This window comes from Helianthus annuus, chromosome 4 (genome assembly GCF_002127325.2).
Source record: "Helianthus annuus cultivar XRQ/B chromosome 4, HanXRQr2.0-SUNRISE, whole genome shotgun sequence".
Lineage (NCBI taxonomy): Eukaryota > Viridiplantae > Streptophyta > Magnoliopsida > Asterales > Asteraceae > Helianthus > Helianthus annuus.
In genome coordinates this window covers 11,717,160-11,732,160 of record NC_035436.2, presented here as the reverse complement: position 1 = coordinate 11,732,160, position 15,001 = coordinate 11,717,160, and the positions used below count along the sequence as shown (strand labels likewise).

Genomic DNA, 15,001 nt, shown 5'->3' with positions numbered 1-15,001 from the left:
ATCATATTACCTTGCACTTGTCTGGATTTATACGCACGTCACTTTTGCATGAGGTAAGTATTGTACCATTAGATCACTAGGTCATGAGTTTTATCAGGTTTATGTACCGAATTAGAATTATTAGTTTGTTCTGGTTATCGATTAACATGTGTCTTATAATGAATTTCTCGTTTAATTTTGTTGAATAACTATAATTACCAAAAATAATTACACATTCAAATTAAACATCCTTTCTACAAAACTGACATGAAATATTATAAAAGAACTTCAAAATATACGAACACCAACTTTAAATGACGCATATGTAAACTATCAAGTTCTAGAGCCAGATAGCCTTTGCTTCAATCAGCTTTTACTTTAAAGTGCCGTCAATATGTTGGGAAATAACTTCTTTAGCAGAACCCAGATATTTACCACCTACAAACATGGCTGGAAACGCAGTATTAGAACCCGACCTCCGTAGGGCACACTCTAGTTCGACATCATTGTCAACCTCATAAACTGCAGGACTTGCACCAAAATCATAGAAGAGAGCCTTGATACTATAGCACATAAAGCATGTACTTTTGTGAAGATAACCGTAGCACTCTGGGAAGCTAGAAAATTCACCCGATCCATTTACTTGCTTGATTAATGCAGCTACTTTTGTAATGGGTTTATGAAATGAAGAGGAAAAGAATGGGGAGAGGGGGAGGTGAAGTATGGGTATTTATAAGGGTTTGGAACCGGTTTAAAACAGGAAAGAAAAAACCGATTTGGCCACCTCTAAACTAAATTACATGTTACCCAAAAAATAAAAATTGTAGGGTCAGTCATAATGTGCCAATAATTCAGATTCTGATCCATGTTAAGTACTTTGGACTAGGGGTTTAGGGCTTAGGATTTTCAAAATTTTCGGATATTTCGAATATCTGAAAATTTAATTTTCATTTTTTTCGGATATCCGAATATCCGAAAATATCCGAAGTATCCGAAAATGTCCGAAAAATATCCGAAATATCCGCAAAAATATCCAGAAATATATATTCGGATATCAGAAACTATCCAAAATATCCGTTTCCGCATATGAAAAAATAATAAAAAAATAAAAAATTTGGATTTTCAGATATCCGATTCACTATCCGAATCCCTATCCGAAATTTCGGATATCCGAAATTTTGGATACGGATTCGGATAGTGAAATCTGGTATCCAAAAGTTTCGGATATCCGAATTTTCGAATATCCGGTTTTGAACACCCCTAGGTGAAATAACATAAACGGACTTCATATGAGGAGCACATGACCAATATTTAACTATTAAATTGAATGATGTTAGTGATGAGGGCCAAAATGGTTAGAAAAAATAACGTTGGAGGCACAGATGTCAAAAGATTCCTTTTTGGACTTATATGGTAATAGTGAATTAACTAGAGGGGCCAAAATCGTAATTTACTCTTTTTCAAATTAAGGCTATCGAATTTTATATTTTTTTTTTGTTTCAACTATAATTTCCATCTATACTGCCACAAATCATAATCAACCAAATCGAACCCCCGCGCTAATCCTCAGCCGCATCGCATCAGGTTGATAGTAATAGTTCGATATTAATAGTATAATGTTATCGCGCGTTACAACGGATATTTTGTTAGTATCATACTGTTTCATTATGATATGGATATTTTGTTAGTATCAGCAAGCATTCGGCATAGCATCAAAAGAGAAATATAAGCACTTCACAATGGTATACTCAGAAATTGATCCAACATTATATCATATTATTAATAAACAAAAAGGTAAACGTCGTCGCTCTATATTAAAACAAAAACTAAACGGTGATATAGTTTTGATAAAGTGTATGTTTGTTCTTTGTTTAATTGTACATTATTACTCTTCACGACTTGGTTTAAATAAACTTATATAAATGCACAAATAAAAATAAGCATATCGCAATTGTATACTCGGAACTTTATAAAATATGATATCTTAAAAGTTATATATGAAAAACAAAATATGTAAATTATATTAACGATAATTATATTAACAAAAAATGTAAATTATATAAATTAATATAAGTTAACATCAATCACCTCATTTCAACTAATAATAAATGACTAAAAACTATTGCTTATAACTAATTTTTAATTTGTAAAACTATATTTAATATTAAATCTGTAAAATTATATATAAGTTCTTTATATTGGTTTACCCTCTTAGCCACCTTGACTAAAGCACATGGAAAATGGAAAAGAAAGGCTAAAGGTCGATGCATATGAGAGAAGTATATTGAGCATGAAACATTGTAAAAAAATAATAGTAAATCTGTCTGTGAAAAGAAACTTTGAAAGTAATATAAGGATTATATTCATGTATTTTTATTATAATTAATATCAAATAATGTGTGCCTAAAATGCACTGATCGGACACCACCAGTAACCAAACAACAAGCCAAAACAACCGATCAACAAAGAGTTCATGAACTTGAACCTCAGAGGATCTAAAAGATGGTTGCCACACCTAGCATTCACATATGTACTAAGGAACGCCATGAACCCGATAGGTATATCAGTGTTTCACGAGATAGTTGACATCCTGATAGTTGATAGGCTGAGCCTAGCACTTACAAAACCGCAATCGAAAATTCAGATTCTAAGAAATGGCTTGAAGCAATGAACACCGAGATGCAATCCGTATATGACAACCAAGTTTGGGACTTAGTTGATCATACTAGCGAATGTCGGAAAGAAGATAATAAATAGTATAGGGGGCTAATATGTAATTTGGTGTTCTATATAAACACCATTCTTTGTAACCCTTTTTTCATATGAAACAATTCTCAATACAACTCAAACCCCATTCAAGGATTCTTCTCTATACCAAACAACATGGTATCAGAGCAGTGTTTCTGATTCGTGGACACTCTGTTCTTCATCTACAATTTATCTCAACCAAGATCAAACCAGAAAAAACCAAAAATCAAACCCCAACAATCTGATCAACTACGAAACTCCACAGCCGCCGCCGCTTTAAACCCTACCTTCTCTTCAGTTAAACTCCACTCCGAATCTCTTCCGTCGTTGTTTTCGTTGATTATTTTCTTCTCGTTTGAAATAGTCTAAAAGGTGCTTACATAATAGTGTTTGGAGATATTGCCGTATAAAAAAAAAGGGTGCTTCAATTGTCAACATATGTGTCAGTGTTCATCATTGTCTAAAACCTTTTTCAACCTCTAAATTCAACCAAAACCAAATCCACCACATGCCTTACCAGCACGTGGCCAAGCCTTCCAAATCATTTCATCACTGTTATCATTTTTTACCTTGAAAAAGTTGGAAAATAATAACCCTTTTTCAACCATTTTTTCAGCCGCGCTTTCCCCGCATACCAAAAACCAAAACCCTACTTTCCAATAACTTCGGCGTGTCTTGAAAATAATTACGCTACATAATTCCGCGGCACAGATCTGGGCGGACTTAAATCTTGAACGCGAGTTTAAGTTGCCCGGCGTATTTGATAAATACGCCGGTAAGATAACGCCTTTCTCAGGCGTCGTTATTCTGGCGGATTTAAGTGGTCTAGCATATTTGTTCCCGACATAATTGATAAATCTTGAACGCGAGTTCAAGTGTCCAGCATATTTATTAAATTCGCTGGTTTGCTGTCTTATTGTAGGACCGGTTTTGACGTCGTTCGATTGCGTAACGTACGTTTCACGTGCGGAATCCGTGAACGTGCGTGACCGAACACACAATAACGTACTACTTAACGTGATTTCATTGAGAAATATGACAATTTCGGTACAAAAATCACGTTTACACAACTTTCTCTCTCTAGACTTTCTCTCTCTAGAATCTTCCAAGTCTTCTCCTAATTCTCCCAAAAATCTAACTAAAATCATGACATAACCTCCTATTTATATGGTCAAGGCAACTTAATGAAAGTTCTCATTAATTACAAGTTTGCCACCTTGCCATTTCTAACTAAATATGACATTATGCACTTGATTTCTTCCGGCTTTTCACTACGACTTTGATTTCTTCCGGTTTTTCACTACGACGTGAATTGATGAAGGCAATAGACAATAAATGCATCAACAATCTCCCCCTTGGATATTGCCGTAGTCAATCCATAGTGAAATTCGTAGCAACTTGTCTTTCTCTCTCTCTAAAACTCAAACGAAGATGTAGCCGACAGACAACTGCACTAACAAACTCCCCCTTGAACGTTGACGGAATCTTTAGTGAGAGTCTTCAACTACTCTAGCTCGAACAGAATCCCGGTGGATCTGTCTTCAGCTTCCGTTGCTCTCTTTCTTCAGGCTCTTCAGGCTCCCCCTTTCGTCAAGTTTCCGTGCTTTTGGAATCGACGCCTGGCTTTCCGTAGCAACATATTTAGAAACCTGCACATCTCAACCTCTCTATTACAAACCAATAAAGTTGTGATTCAAATTAATGAATCATCTAAACATTTGAGGATTATTTACAGTTAAAAATGATCAAAAATTTGAAACATTCCAAATTCTGATTCAACTTAATGAATCATCTTAAACATTTCAAACCATTTAACCAACCTGTCTGTTCATCATGTTTAGCCTTTGAGATTTTGAATGTCAGCTTTTCAACATCAGTTGTCGAAAATCTTTTTGGATTTTTCATGTTATGAAACATAAATGCAACAGCAGAAATTAAATGCAGAAATGAAATATATACAAACATATTTTTGTGAGTTTGTGCAAGAGGATCATATCAGTTTTTGAGACATATCACTAACACCGTTAAGCTTCTAATCGTTTTAAGTTCTAAACGATTCACGTTGATTGACGATATTGTTGTCCACTTAAGCTCAATCTAAAAACTTTCGAAATGCTTACCGATACGTTAAGGTATATTAATTTTGCACTAAAATTCTTATGGACCCCACGATCTCAACATATCCCCTCATCATGCAATACACTAACTCGAGTAATGCCTTTAAACTTTCATCAACTGTGATATATGCGAAAATAAAGCAGAATGTTTAAACATTAACAATCAGGTCGATACTTCCGTATACGCAGAGAAAGTCCAATGTTTAAACAAAATAAGAAAATAAAACAAGTTGAAGTTGTTTAGGCTTTAACCACCAGGTCGATACTTCCGTATACGCAGAGGAGGTCCAAAGCTTAAACGAAACACCAAAGAAAATAAAGCAGAACGTTTAGGCAACAACATCCAGGTCGATACTCCCGTATACGCAGAGGATGTCCAATGCTTAAACAAAATAAAGAAATCAAACAAGTTTAAATCTTTGCAAAATGAAATACACAATCACAGCGATTTTTCAGCAAAGTAGTGAAAGTTCACAGACTTAACCAGTTTTATGTCTTTCGACAATCAGCGATTACCGAGCAGGCACACAGTCAAGAAGAACAAAACTAAGTACTATGCTTTCAACCGTGTTTCCCACTAGAACTAGGCTTTTTCATTTAAGTTCGTATCGTTATCGCAAATCTACTAGTCTAGCTGAGCATATCGTCACATCTTTAGTGAGACCGTTTATCACATTTGACATTTCATTTCTTTAGCATGCTGTAATAGTCCACTGATTTACTATCATTTCCTCTTATTCGCAACAAAACTCATTTTTAAATTTTCGATGTTTTTGTCATTTACAAATTTTCTAATTTTTTAAAATTTTTCTCCCCCTAAAATCAAAATATGTTTCAATTTTGATTTTCTGGGAAAATTTGAAACAAACTGTACAAACTTGACAACTTGATGAGAATCACTTCAATTCTCCATCCACTTTGGCGTAAACAATCAGAACTCCCCCTCACAACAAACTATTTTCCCATTATGATTTCAAAACACTTAAGTTTGTTTTAATCAAAATGGTTTTTCCGGAAAATTAGTTTTGTGTGACATTTCATAAACTCGGGGTTTCATCACCTTGTTTTTCAAATTACCACTTGTAGGAAAGATGAATTAAGTACAACTTAATGTCCCTGATTTATCTTTTGAAAGACGAAAAATCACCAGAGTGAAATTTCTCAAGAAATGTGCCGATTCATGTTCCACTCTTACCAACCTGGGAACTCCGGCAAGTCAGGTTTTTCATTTAAACAGTTTCACCCAAGCCTGACTGTCCTTGGGTGATTTTGAATTCTTGTTCAACAATGGTGGAAAGTTTGCATCATCCATTGTTAAACCAGAATTCTCAGTTTTTACCTCAATAACTGGCTCTTCTAGTTTTGACGAACCAGAATCATTGCCTGAATGTGGCTTGTCTGACTTTAATGAGCCAGATTCATCGCCGACATGTGGCTCCTTTGTTTCCGAAGAAACAGATTCATTGCCACCAAATGTTACCTTCTTCTTTATCTCTTCTTTTGTCCTCAGATTTGCATCTGACGAATTCGGTTTACTTGACTTTGTTGTCGAGTGAATCAATTCATCAGCACTCTTATTCGATCTGTCGGGTGAACCCGAGGACAAAATCTTCTCCAGATATTCTCTGGCCTTCTTTCTCTTCTTTCGCAGTTTGTCTTTTTGCCCTTGAGAAAGCTTCACTTTCTTTTCTTGAACTTTAGGTTCTTGGACCTTCTGTTCTTTGACTTTCTGTTCTGTAACTTTCAGTTCCTTAGGCTTGACAGTGATTGGTTTCTTTGCCAATTTCTGAGAATTACCCCTCAATCTTTCATTTGATCTTCTTGGGCAATCCCTGGCAATGTGTCCTTTGATTTGACAATTATAGCATCTTCTTGTCTCAAATCTTTGTCTCTGGCAGTTAACAGCAATGTGTCCTTGATAGCCGCAATTATAACACACTCTGTTATCATACCAATCACCATTTTCATACCAAACGCTCAGATCAAAGCACTGTTTGGCTTGGTGATACTCTTTCCTCTTCTTGATTGTTGGATTTGACTTTTGAGCACTGTGGTCAAACCTGCACCACTTATTAACAACAATTTTTGAGTTTTCGGTTTTCAATTTTTGTACTTTTTGATTGCGATTGGATGATTGATCTGATGAGCTTTGATTTTTATTTTGAACATTTTTCGACTTTTCAACAATTTGTTTTTGTTCAACAATCTTCTTAACAGGTTTTTGCTTTGAGCATTCACCTATTTCAGTAGATCGCAAAACAGTATTTTTGAATTTTTCTTTTAATTCTAAAAACAATTTTTGTTTTTCAAATTTTTCATTTACATCATCAGATTTCTCATCACAATCTTCAACTTTGACATTGTCAAAGTTTGTGACATTGTCACTTATTGGAATTGCATTGATCGGTTTTGGACATGGAATATTCACATACGTTGAAGAAATCACAAAACCTTTCAATTTATTTTCAAGCTCGTTGATTTTCTTTCGAGCTTGCTCACTTTCCTTTTCAAGTTGAATAATCTTCTGAAGATGAGAATTTATCATTTTTTGTTTTTCGATGTTATTTTTGCTAAACACATTCCTCCCATCTTCAAAAATCTTTATTTGACTTTGAAAATCTTTTTCCATTTTTAATTTTTCATTTTCTGAATTTTTTATTTGATTTTTCAAAATATTTTCTGATTTTTTAAAATTTTCATTTTCTAATGTCAAACTCTCTAAATCCCTCAAGACTTTGTCATTTTCAGCTTTCAGATTTTCACAGTTTGAGCACTTCTCTGTCATTTTTACAACTTCAGTTTTCGTTTCCACCTTGACAGCTGAAATCTCTTTAACCTGCTCTTCTTCTTCTCGAACATTTTCCTCAGATTTGAATTTTGTTTCATCAGTTTCTGTATTACTATTCTTTTTAAGTTCAAGTTCTCGCTCTTTAATCTTCTCGATGAACACACTCAAATTCACGTCTAAGTATATCTTCCTCAAATCTGACAAATACATTCTCCATTCATCACCCGGTAAAGCATTTGCCAACTTATCAACCAATTCCTCATTGGTCTTGGTTATTTTCAATCTCACCATCTCCCAATACAACTCGACATATCTTTTGATCAATTCTTCAATTGATTCTCCATCGATACCTGAAAAATTATTAAACTTGTTTAGTGCAATATACTTTTCAGAATCCATTTTCGGTATCAAAAGATTCACAATGATCAATCAATAATAAAATTCGAACAAACAAACAACTATTCGATTGAATATCAAAGATTAGGCAACAACAAATCGAGTAAGGATCCTATTCTTGACGAATCACCTTGGATTACCTGCAAACACACAAATAAACGATCAAATTAAAACAAATTAACTAAGTAACAATATGTTGATGAACCCAATCTAAAACTCGTTGTCGAAGATTCGTGAAAATGTTCCAATGAATGCACACTTTTGATTCAAATGCCCCCCAATTCTTTATAGAATAATAATGTTTTTTTTTTTGTTTGTTTTTTTTATTGAACCACAAAATTTAGTTGACTTTACAAGTGGGTCGGTGTAATGTTTTTTTATTGAACCACAGAATTTAGTTACAAATGGGATTGGCCCGAGTATAGGTAGTGGGTGGTGACAAAGCAACAAACATACACAACAACTTGATTGTTGAATGGGCCACTTTAATCAACCAATGGGCTTTAGTTTAGTGGACCAGTAATAACAAAATACTAGGATTGGGGAGCGGTGTAACAAGGTTCGAGATTGGGCCTAACACTTTTATTTTTATGGGGCGGTGATCATGAAATGGATTGGGCGGCACAATCAACAAATCAAAAACAACAAATGGCCGAATGCAATTAAAGTGGGCGGCAATTTTGGGCCAATAAAAGATGTGAACAACTGTGAACAATTTGGTTGGTGATGTCTTTTGTGATTGGGCCTAAATTTGCACTATACCGACAAACAATTAAATGAGCGGTGCTCTGATACCAATTGTAGGACCGGTTTTGACGCCGTTCGATTGCGTAACGTACATTTCACGTGCGGAATCCGTGAACGTGCGTGACCGAACACACAATAACGTACTACTTAACGTGATTTCATTGAGAAATATGACAATTTCGGTACAAAAATCACGTTTACACAACTTTCTCTCTCTAGACTTTCTCTCTCTAGAATCTTCCAAGTCTTCTCCTAATTCTCCCAAAAATCTAACTAAAATCATGACATAACCTCCTATTTATATGGTCAAGGCAACTTAATGAAAGTTCTCATTAATTACAAGTTTGCCACCTTGCCATTTCTAACTAAATATGACATTATGCACTTGATTTCTTCCGGCTTTTTACTACGACTTTGATTTCTTCCGGTTTTTCACTACGACGTGAATTGACGAAGGCGATAGACAATAAATGCATCAACAATCTCCCCCTTGGATATTGCCGTAGTCAATCCGTAGTGAAACTCGTAGCAACTTGTCTTTCTCTCTCTCTAAAACTCGAACGAAGATGTAGTCGACAGACAACTGCACTAACACTTATTCGTAGTGACAACTTATTTAAAAAAATGGAAATCGATCATGGGAAAAACAGTTCGTGGATATTCGACTCTGGTGCCACTGACACCATGACGTTTGAACCATCAGACATACGATCAATGTCTAATCCTCAAAAAACTCAAATCCACACTGCAAACAATGGAATGATGCAAGTGAAAGGAGGAGGAACAATTGAAATTTCACCAACTATGAAATTATCAAATTGTCTTTATGTTCCATCATTATCGCACAAACTGCTCTCAATTAGCCATATTACCAAAGAGCTAAATTGCACAGTACTAATGTATCCTACTTTCTGCCTTCTACAGGATATCAGGACGGGTGTGATTATTGGACGTGGTACTGAGCGCCAAGGATTGTACTATGTGGATGAAGTGGCTCAACAGGGTACTGTGATGCTAGCTCATGGAACTGATAACCGGGAAGCCTGGCTATGGCATAGACGTTTGGGACATCCATCCCATGGTTATTCGCGCCTTTTGTTTCCAAAACTCTTCCCTTCAAATGTGAAAATAGATTGTGAAACCTGTCTTCGCGCTAAAAGCCATCGACAACCGTTCAAACCTAGCAATACGAAAGTAGCCTCACCTTTCTCCCTTATCCATTCCGATGTGTGGGGTCCTGCTCCTGTGATGAGGGGGCAGGGTCTTCGGTACTTTATACTATTCGTGGATGATTGCACTCGCATGACATGGGTATATTTTTTGAAAAACAAAGCCGAAGTTTACGAAAAATTTATCACGTTTTATGCTATGATTCAAACTCAATTCCAAACCCAAATCCAAATCCTTCGATCTGACAATGGGGGAGAATTTGTCAATACGTCCATGAAACAGTTCTTTAAAACTAAAGGACTAGTTCATCAAACCTCGTGTTCTCATACCCCTGAACAAAACGGTGTTTCCGAACGGAAAAATCGTATTATTCTTGAAATGACTCGAGCCCTTTTGATCGAATCTCAGGTTCCTAAATCTTTCTGGCCGGAGGCTGTTGCAACCTCTGTGTATCTCCTGAATCGGCTCCCCACAAAAGCTCTTAAATTCAAGACTCCCTTAGATTGTTTGTCTAAATATGCCAGTATTCCCCATCCTCTTACACTTGAACCTCGAATTTTCGGGTGTACCGCATTTGTTCACATACCCAAAGTCAACCGAAACAAGCTCGGCCCATGTGCTGAGAAATGTGTGTTTGTCGGCTATGGGATCGACCAAATAGGTTATCGGTGTTATAATCCAAAAACTCGTCAAATGTTCACCACAATGAACGTTGACTTTCTTGAAACAAAATACTTTTATGAAACCCAACTCAGTGGTCAGGGGGAGAACGAATGTATTGACCCTCTGAGTTGGCTAACCCAACTTCCCTCGTCTGAAGAAGTAACAACAGAACTTCCTCACAGTACTGCGAGTCCTTCAAACACAGACACACAATCTGCGGAGCACAGTACCACTGAAGAAAGTCCATCCAACGTGATGCCTGAGGTAAGAAATACTGAGAACCCTAAATTTTCTACGTCTTATAACTATGAGACAACATGGGAACACATAGAACCGACAACTACAGAACATGTTGATCCAGTTGTGGAACAGGTTGATCTAGTTATTGAACCAGTTGCAGCAGAGACTACCAGAAGATACTCTCTTCCACCTAGAGCCAATAGAGGGGTTCCTCCAAAACGATACTCCCCAGAGAGGGAAACCAGAAATTCAAGATATCCTGTAGCTAATATGGTCGACGGGAACTTATCTAACAGTGCAAAAGCATTTGTTACTTCACTATACACTGAACAAATACCTAACTCCGTAAAGGAAGCTCAAGGTAAGAAGAACTGGGAAGAAGCAATGGAAGTGGAGATGCGTGCTCTTATGAAAAACAATACATGGGAGAAGTGCATTCTTCCTAAAGGAAAGAAAACAGTTGGATGCCGGTGGGTGTATTCGATTAAATATAAACCAGATGGCTCCATTGGAAGATACAAAGCCCGGCTTGTAGCCAAAGGGTACACTCAGACGTATGGGATCGATTACTCTGAGACATTTTCTCCGGTAGCAAAAATGGATACCATCAGAGTCCTCTTTTCCGTGGCAGCTAATAAGGATTGGCCCCTTCATCAATTTGATGTTACAAATGCATTTCTTCATGGAGACCTAACTGAAGAAGTTTACATGGAAGCACCTCCAGGTTTTTCAGGGGGTTTTAAAGATGGGGAAGTTTGTAGGCTGAAGAAATCTCTATACGGGCTAAAACAGTCTCCTCGGGCATGGTTTGGAAAGTTCACCTTGGCCATGAAAGAATACGGGTATCGCCAAAGTAACGCTGACCATACCTTGTTTCTCAAAAGAAGGAACGGTCTCGTAACTTGCTTGATCATATATGTGAACGACATGATTATCACCGGAGATGATGTAGAAGAAATAGCCCAGCTGAAAAGGAATTTGTTTTCAAAGTTTGAAATGAAAGACCTTGGGAATCTCAAGTATTTTTTTGGAATAGAAGTTCTCAGGTCTAAACGGGGGATTTTCATCTGCCAAAAGAAGTATGTTCTTGATCTCCTGGCGGAAACTGGGTTGATTGATTGTAAACCAGCAGATACGCCAATGGTGGTGAACCACAATCTTCACATGGAACTCGATGGAAAGCTCGCAGACAAAGAAAGATATCAACGGCTCGTGGGCAAGTTAATTTATCTCTCCCATACTCGCCCTGATATAGCGTACGCTGTTGGAGTGGTAAGTCAGTTTATGCACCAACCACAAGTTGCCCACATGGAAGCTGCTCAGAGAATTCTAAGGTATCTCAAGGGAACCGCAGGCCATGGAGTGTTGTTCAAAACAAATGGCCATTTAACTGTTGAGCTCTATACTGACGCAGACTGGGCAGGAGATAAGGGAAACCGAAGGTCTACATCAGGTTACTTCTCCTTGGTTGGCGGAAACCTTGTAACCTGGAGAAGTAAGAAACAGAAGGTGGTTGCTCTGTCAAGTGACGAAGCAGAGTTTAGAGGCATAGCTCGAGGGTTAAGCGAAGTTCTTTGGATCAGGAAGCTTCTAGAAGATATTGGTTTCTCCCAAAGGGTACCCAGTAAAATTAGGTGCGACAATACAGCTGCAATACAAATCTCAGAAAACCCAGTTCAACATGATCGAACGAAACATGTAGAGATTGATCGGCATTTCATCAAGGAAAAACTGCAGGAAAGGATCATAGAGCTCCCGTATGTAGCATCAAAAGATCAACTCGCAGATATCCTCACAAAGGCAGTCAACGGAAACGCGTTTAACAGCTGTTTGAGCAAGTTGAGTATTGGTAACCCCACTACTCAACTTGAGGGGGAGTGTCGGAAAGAAGATAATAAATAGTATAGGGGGCTAATATGTAATTTGGTGTTCTATATAAACACCATTCTTTGTAACCCTTTTTTCATATGAAACAATTCTCAATACAACTCAAACCCCATTCAAGGATTCTTCTCTATACCAAACAACAGCGAAAGTCGAACTGTAGGAAACAAATGAATTCTCAAGAAGAAAACCGACATGTATGGAAACATGCAAACCTTTAAAGTAAGGCTGGTAGCACATAGTGAAAAGAGGGCTACGGCCACATATATACCCAAACCACCCTAAGGTGTGGCTAAAGGTCATGTATAATATTAAACCTTTTAGCCACACAATTTATTATTAATGTGATCATTGTATAATAGTTCAAAACCTTTAGCCACATATTTTATTATTAGTGTGACCGTTATATAATAGATCAAAACCTTTAGCCACACTTTTAGTAAAAACTTTGACATTTATTTGCCACAACTAGACTAGTGTAGCCAAATGTAACCTATTGGTACTTTGTTTATTTGATTTCTTGATGCATGTGACGAAAACACATCTCTTCGAAACCTTCAGTATCACGTTCAATATAAAATGTGACAATCACTAGCCATGGTAGATAAGTGTGGCTATATGTAACTATCTGCCACAACTGGTTTTTAATGTTGTGGCTAAAAGATAATACATGTGGCCACTTACAGATTTGTGTGACGACTAACTGCCATGGTATTTGTTGGATTTTCTATGTGGCTAGACATGTGAAATGGTCACGGTAAAGCGTGTTTGTGTGGCTAAAGGTAGTAAATGGACACGGTTATATTTTAACAACACAATCACTGCTTCACACGTGTCAAAGTCATAACACCACAATCTCATATTCCCACAAAAGTCTTGAGGCATCTTCATCAATGGAATCTTCTTCATTACTTTTGAAGTCTTGTATTTCAGCCTGTAATGACCTGTATTTGTTTTAGGGTCAAGAGTAAAATGAATTTGAATCCTTTCAGGAAACTGAGGCTTGTAGAGTTCGTCTTTCCATCCGTTCCATTTCTCAAATCTGATCTTCTTTTTCAAACAAATTCACACCATAATCGTTGGGACGATTTACTACATGGAATCTGGCAAGAGCAAACACATCATAGTGTGGTAGTGAGAGAATGCTCAGAATAGAATTGAAGTATTGTATTCCCTGTTCTCGTTTGATTGCACATATTTTAACACTTTCAAGTACACCTAGCTGAGAATGTTTTTGATATGTCCTTCTCCAACTCAATGTGTAGCCTGTTTAGGAGGAGGTGGTGGTTTACAATGGCTTCTAACAAACTCCTCCATCCATTCTTCGTACGTCTTTTCCCTATCAGCTAAAGGTAGAGAATCATCAATGAACAAATTCTATTCTTTAAGTTTTTCTTGTAGATCCTTTTCAGCCATTCTTGACATTACTTCATCAAATGGATCTATCTCTTGGCCATCATCCCTAACATACTTTTCAGGATTATACGAGATCTCACTCTCAACACGAGTAGACTCTAAATCTATTTCATCAACGTCAACCATGTTATACAGTTTAGCCAACTGCTCGGCTGATAACCCATGAATAAGCTCTCCCACTTCTAGTGGTTCTCCTGTCTCTGAATGAGTCTTAGGTACTCAAAGAATAGATTTAGTAGTTTGTACCTCTAATTCATCCACTGCCATTTTTCCAACATCATTAGATTTTCTAGCTTCACCAGATTCACTTGACTCCCCCTTAGGATCAGATCCTATAGGTTTGTCACTAGCTTCTTGCTTTTGTTCTTAACTCAGCACCAACATCTTGTGTCTCAACCACCTACTCCAAGGATGCATAATCCAAACTACCCGTGTACTCGAAATCAAAGTTTAGTCATGCATCTTCAATGTCTTCTAGTGCACCAATCATTGCCTCTTTATCAGTTGGTGGCATTGAACTGACTGGAGTAACTATAAGTGCCATCGAGCTTGAACCTCCTTTGTAACTCATAGCCGCATCCGAATTGGATGAGCTCAGTTGTCCTTTAGGATTAGAAGGATCTTCTTTATCATCAGGGGCGTAGCATTTAAGGGGCCGGGAGGGGCGCCCGACCCCCTGAACTTTTCGCTCAGTAGTGTTGTACATGTAGTTTTCGTATAGAAATTTTTGGGTATATACGTTTTCGACCCCCCGGTTCTATAGAAATTTTTGGGTATATACGTTTTCAACCCCCCCGACGGAAACTTCAAGCTTCACCACTGTTTATCATCATCCTTCTTTTGCATAACCTCA

The 15,001-nt window shown here is 37.1% G+C and overlaps 1 pseudogene; it reads right to left on the bottom strand.

Annotated features, from left to right (window-relative positions):
- Positions 1-319: 319 nt before the first annotated feature.
- Positions 320-618, bottom strand: LOC110934374 (annotated as a pseudogene).
- Positions 619-15,001: the final 14,383 nt, after the last annotated feature.